This window comes from Arvicola amphibius, chromosome 1, assembly GCF_903992535.2.
Source record: "Arvicola amphibius chromosome 1, mArvAmp1.2, whole genome shotgun sequence".
In the NCBI taxonomy this organism is placed as follows: domain Eukaryota; kingdom Metazoa; phylum Chordata; class Mammalia; order Rodentia; family Cricetidae; genus Arvicola; species Arvicola amphibius.
This window is the reverse complement of record NC_052047.1, coordinates 171067171-171073282: the sequence shown is the minus strand read 5'-3', so window position 1 is coordinate 171073282 and position 6112 is coordinate 171067171. Positions and strand designations below refer to the sequence as shown.

General features: G+C 45.3%; 1 non-coding gene across 1 annotated transcript; it reads right to left on the bottom strand.

Annotated features, from left to right (window-relative positions):
* Positions 1-421: 421 nt before the first annotated feature.
* LOC119806157 lies at positions 422-583 on the bottom strand. Its single transcript, XR_005284173.1, has one exon. It is a non-coding gene; the product is annotated as a U1 spliceosomal RNA (small nuclear RNA).
* Positions 584-6112: the final 5529 nt, after the last annotated feature.

Sequence of the window (6112 nt, the reverse complement as noted above, 5' to 3'; positions counted from 1 at the left end):
GATGAAAAAAAAAAGAAAGAAAAAAGAAGGAAAAAAGAAACAACAGCAATGGCAAAAGTGGCTGTGGCCATGCGCAGTCATTCTGCTACACAGACTGGGCCCAGAGTGGGCCCAAGGACAAGAGCATTAAGAAGGTCACCATTCAGAACATTGATTGCAGAGGCTGCTGGTGTCAGAGAATACCCGAAGCAAGTGTCTTCAATGCTTATATGGTTCTAGCCAGGTAGTCAGGAACCAGTCTCCTGATGCCTGGGAAGGAAGAAACACCCCCACCAAGATTTAGACCTGCTGGTGCCGTACCACGACCTCCGCCTAAACCCGCATAAAGAGAGGACTTCATAAGAACAGAAGGAACTACACCTTGGAGACATAAAATGGAAGTTACACTTTAAAATAATCTAACATAGACAACAAAATACACAAGGGAAGGTGTGAACACAGTCCCTGCCTCCGCCAGTTATGTAGTTACAACGCCTGAGTTTGGGGAAATTACGGAGGTAGCAGGTCGAGAGTACAGTGGGGTGAGCCTCAGAGTGGGAAGACAAGCTTTATGGTCGTAGTATCCCCTCTACCATGTATGTACCACACTTCAGTGTTTTAGAAGCAAAACACTGGCTAATAGACTATAAAACTTTGAGAACAATCTTCAAAATATTTCACGATTTGAAAGTTACAAGTGTGACATTGTCAAAGAAGGAATGTTTCTGTGCTTTTTTTTTTTTTTAAATAAAGACCACTAGAAAGAAACATCATTTAAAAAACTAAGGTAGGTTGCCAAATGGCTCAACAGGTAAAAACACTTGCTGCCAAGCCTGAAGACCTGAGTTTGATCTCTGAGCCCTACATAATGGAAGGAGAGATTTGACTCCAGTGAGTTATCCTCTGACACCACCCCCCATGCTGTGGCACATGCCACCCTCCACAAAGTAAATAGATAAAATGTAGCCGGGCGGTGGTGGCGCACACCTTTAATCCCAGCACTCAGGAGGCAGAGGCAGGCGGATCTCTGAGTTCGAGGCCAGCCTGAGCTACAAGAGCTAGTTCCAGGACAGGCTCTAGAAACTGCAGGGAAACCCTGTCTCGAAGAAACCAAAAAAAAAAAAAAAAAGATAAAATGTAATGTTAGTGATAATAATAAAAAATGAAAGGGGGCTGGAGAGGTGGCTCAATGGATAAGATCTTTTGCTACTTAAGTATGAGGAACTGAATTTGAATTCCTGGCTCACACATAAAAAGCCAGATATGATGTGCAAGCCTGTAACCAGCTCTGTCGACGGCAGGGGCAGGAAGATTGTTGAGGCTTGCTGCTACCAGCCTATCTCTGAGAGACCCTGTCTCTTGGGAATAGAGTGGAGAGCCATAGAATTGCCTTCCTCTGGCTTCTGTGTGCACTCTCATGGGGGTGCACACCTGGACACGCATGTGAGCATACCACACACACACAGAATGAAAAGTGCTAGAAGCTGTATCAAAGGTTTAAAAAAAAGTCTTCCTGAATGGTAAAGTGAAAGTTATTAAATAATCCTCTCTTTTTGCTAAACCATAGCCTGCATCTGCCCTCATGCCTCCTGCCTTCTCAATGCATCTTGGTGCTTGACTGAAATAAAAGTTTCCTGAACATGAGGAGTTCAATAACTCAAAGCTGTTTTGTTCACAGTTACGTACGTACCTTCCCAGTGCCTGCGACAAAGCATTTGAAAAACTAATGGTGCCTGGAGAGAGATGAGCTGCCCAGGACAGGCAGCAGTCCTGTAATTCCTCTTGTGCTATAAGCAAGCTATGAATCAAGAGAGAGCTCAGGCCACCCAACAGTGTCAGGTGGAAGTCAAGTGGGTCCCAGCCAGTGGAGCCCTGAACTAGAGCTTCTTGTGGTTTTAGCATCTGGGGCCTAGGAAGAGGGCTCAGGTAGGAACCGCACAAGTGCTGGAGTGCTGTCAGAGTGGAGAGAAGGGTCCTCAGGCATGCCTCCCTGTAGGGAACTGGGAAAAGCTGCTGTTGGTTGAGGTGCCCCCCACTGCAAAAGAGGTGTCTACAAAAGAGGTGTCTGAGCAAGGAAGGATTTGCAGAAGGGGCCCAGCTGGCCAATGGGAGCCGAGTCCTTTGATGTGAGAGGTCCTTCTGTCTATGTGTTGCTTTTATTGGTTAATGAATAAAGAAACTGTCTTGGCCTGTGATGGGGTAAAAGAATAGAGCTGGGTGGGGAAAACTAAAGTGAATGCTGGGAGGAAGGAGGCAGGGTCAGGGAGACACCATGGAGCTACCACCAGAATCAGACATGCTGAAACTTTGCTGGTAAGCCACTGCCACGTGGCGACACACAGATTAATGGAGATGGATTAAATTAAGATGTAAGAGTTAGCCAATAAGAAGCTAGAACTAATGGGCCAAGCAGTGATTTAATTAATACAGTTTCTTTGTGGTTATTTCAGTTCCGGGCAGCTAGGACGAACTGGCGGCTCCTTGCAACATCCTTGACAGTGACTCCTGTCTGAGATCACAGTACCTTGGCTGTGCTCCAGATCTGGCGTGGGAGGCCAGATATTTTCCCATATGTTCTGTAATTGCCTGTGGTCAGGCCTGAGAGCTCACACACAGGTTTCTGGGTAGAGGTCAACCTCCTCCCTAAGATTAGAAACAAATGTTCTCACTAGGGTATTGACTATGGCAAACCCGTGCAGTGTTTTACAGTATAGTAGAGAAACCTGAGTCTGTGACGCATGGTCAGGAGCCTCGCCAGAAATAGATGATTTACTTGAAATGAGTGATTGAAGAGAGGGTCCAAGGGCTTAAGGGATGCGGTGTCAGCAGGGCTAGCAGCGTGGAGGCCGTTACTGTTCCTAGATTGAACTTGAGCCAGGAGAGACGGACTGGTGAGAGAAGTTTCTTAAGGGGTGTGTGGTTCAGTAGATGAAGGTAACTGCTTCCCAGCTACAGCCCAACAAGGTGCCTGGGCTGTGAGTACTCAGAGGGGAGACTCCACAAAGAAACCATCTGTCCTTTGCTCGTGCTGTTTATCTGCTTCACCCCACTGAAACCAGAGGGCCAGGAAACCTGTTTGATGTGGTCTGTAATGAAGTAGGACATAAGAAGTGGAGGAAGAAGAGATGGTTGAAGTTGCAGGGCAAACAGACTGTCCAGTTCAGCGGTGCCACTATATGCACGCTCAATTTGGTATCTGTTATGCATTTAGTTTGCTTGCACATATACCTTTTGCTCACTATTAAGCCATTTGATTAATTATCCTCATGCCTTTTCTACTTTCCATAAGGTGGATGGAGAAGAGTGGCTAATAGAACCTCCAAAAAGCTAACACTAACTGCATGTGGACCAGCTTGTCTTCCTGTGCCTTCGTTAACTCGAAGTATAATTATTGATCTTTGCCATTTTAATAGAGGGAAATCCTGACTTGCTGTTTTAACCAGCATGTCTTTGACTTCAAGTTTTACATAAAAAATACAAGAACAAGTTGTTTTTGGCATACCGCATCCCATATAACACTGGAGCATCTCAGCTGAAAAGGGCCTCCTGATATATCTAATGGGGAAGCCTACGGCTCACCTAATATCTAATGGGGAAGCCCACAGCTCAGAGCTTTGCATAAATGTTCTAGATTCTCACTTTTATTTGAGGAAAGCTGTATGAAAAGAAAGGTAACAAAACACAGAGACAAAAAATAGTTTTGAGGGTTGGAAATACGCTGAGTGAACAGAGGCTCTTGTCACCAAGTCTAAGGACCTGAATTTAACCCTCAATACCAACATGGTAGAAGGAGCTAAAGCGCTGACCTCCACACATGTGAGTTGTCTATCCCAAAATAAATAAATAAATAGACAGACATTTAAAATGACTTGGAGTAGACATCGCACGGGACTGACGAGATGATAGCTCAGTTGGTATGTAAGCATGAGGACTTGAGTTTGATCCCCAGCACCCGTGTAAAAAGTCAGGAATGATAGGACATTCCTGTAATTCCAGTATTGATGAGGCAGAGTCAGGTGGTTCCTGGAACTCCCTGGCCACCCAGCTTAGCCTTCCTAGTGGGCTCCAGGTCCCGGTGAAAAACTCCATCTCAAAACAGACAAACAAAGAAGATAAAAGCAAAGTAGCTGGCTCTCCAGGAATGGTTGACTTCTGGCATCCACAAGCACACACACACACATGCATGTGATGCATATGTACCCATATGTGCATCCCACATACATGCAAACTTACCTTCATGTATCCATCCCATTCCCTCACCAAAGACAATTCGAACCTTGCATTTTCATCTCTGTATTAGGGTTGAGTCCTTGAGACCTGTGCAAAGGAGTGCTGTAGTTGGGATGTAACGGAAGATCTACGCTTAGCTTTTCTGAGGATTCTTCATGCTGACTTCCATCATGACTGCACCAGTTTGCAATTAAAACAAGAGTGAGTAAGGGTTCTTTCTAGGCCTCCTCTCCAGCATTTGTTGTTATTTGTCTTCTTGACCCTAGCCATTCTGACTGGGGTGAGATGGAATCTCAAAGTGCTTTTAATTTCCATTACTCTAATTGCTAAGGATAGTAAACACTATTTTTTCCCAAACATGTCACATAATTTATTGTACTTTCCAGAGAATGGAGAGCTATTTTCATTCTTTTTTCAATTAATTAATTAAAAATGATTTTTTTCTGATTTCACATACCTATCCCAGTCCCACTTTTTTCCCTCCTCCAGCTCCCCTTGCCTTCCCCCACCCCACTCCCTACTCACTCCTCAGACAGTAGGGAAGGTCTCCCATGGGGAGCCAATAAAGTCTGACACATCACTTTGAGGCAGGACCAAGGCCCTCCCCTCTATATTTAGACTGAGCAAGGTATCCCTCCAAAAAGAATGGGCTCCAAAAAGCCAGTTCATGTACTAGGGATAAATCCTGGTACTACTGCCAGTGGCCCCACAGACTGTCCCAGCCATACAACTGTTACCCACATTCAGAGGGCCTAGTTTGGTCCTATGTAGGTTCCTCCACTGTCAGTCTGGAGTCAGTGAGCTCCCACTAGCCCAGGTAAGCTGTTTCTGTGGGTATCCACATCATGGTCTTGACCCCTTGCTCATATTATCTCTCCTCCCTCACAGACTGATCTCTGGAAGATGTACATCTGAAGATGGTGACAGTTTGCTTCTTGGTGAAAACCTCCCTGCTGGCTTGGTGCCCTCTCATCGTGTCCTCGTACGGCCAGAGTTCCCTGGTGTCTCTTCCCCACCCCTATGACCTCATGTGTAAGTCAAACTTTTCAACACCGTGACAAAAACTGGGAGAACAATTTTAGACGAAGAAAGCTAGCCGGTTGGTGGTGGTGCTCACCTTTAATTCCAGCACTCGGGAAGCAGAGGCAGGCGAATCTCTGTGAGTTCAAGGCTAGCCTGGTCTACAAGAGTTAGTTCCAGGTCAGCTAGGGCTGTTACACAGAGAAACCCTGTCTTGAAAAAGACAAACAAAAAACAGATGGAGTAGAGGAAGAAGAAAGCTTTATTTGGGGTCATGGCTTCAGAGGTTTCTAAGGTTGCCCAGATTCTTTGTTTTAGACCCGAGACAAGGGAGCACAGCAGGAAAGTAGGGGCACATGGCAGGGAAGGTTGCCACCTTCTAGAAACAAGGAAGCAGACAGTGATAGGAAGGGACCTTCAAAAGTGTGCCACCAGAAACTCATTTTCTCTTATTATACCTTACCTCCTAAATATGCTGCCACATCCCACAGTAGTGCACCAGCTGGGGGCTAAACCTCAAATACATGATGAACATATCAGGAACATTTCATACTAAGACAGTAATGCTTTATTGAAATGAAAAGAAAGAAGCCATTAAACTGAGCTCCTTAAGGCTCTGCGTCCAAAGACATTACAAAAAAGGGGTTTCGACTTAGTAATTTGGGGAGCTCATTGAAGTCCTTGCCCAGCCTAAGTTCCATGCGAAACTTCAGTCACTGGCCAATTATTTCATGTCTAACATTTGTAAAACATTTGAAGAGCGATATCTCTTAAACACTAACATACATGCAGCCAGCCTGGGAGCAGCATCTGTGTGATGAAGATAACTCAGATCTTACGTAGAGCTTAAGAAGACCACCCTCCTGTCTTCCTCGCATGCGGC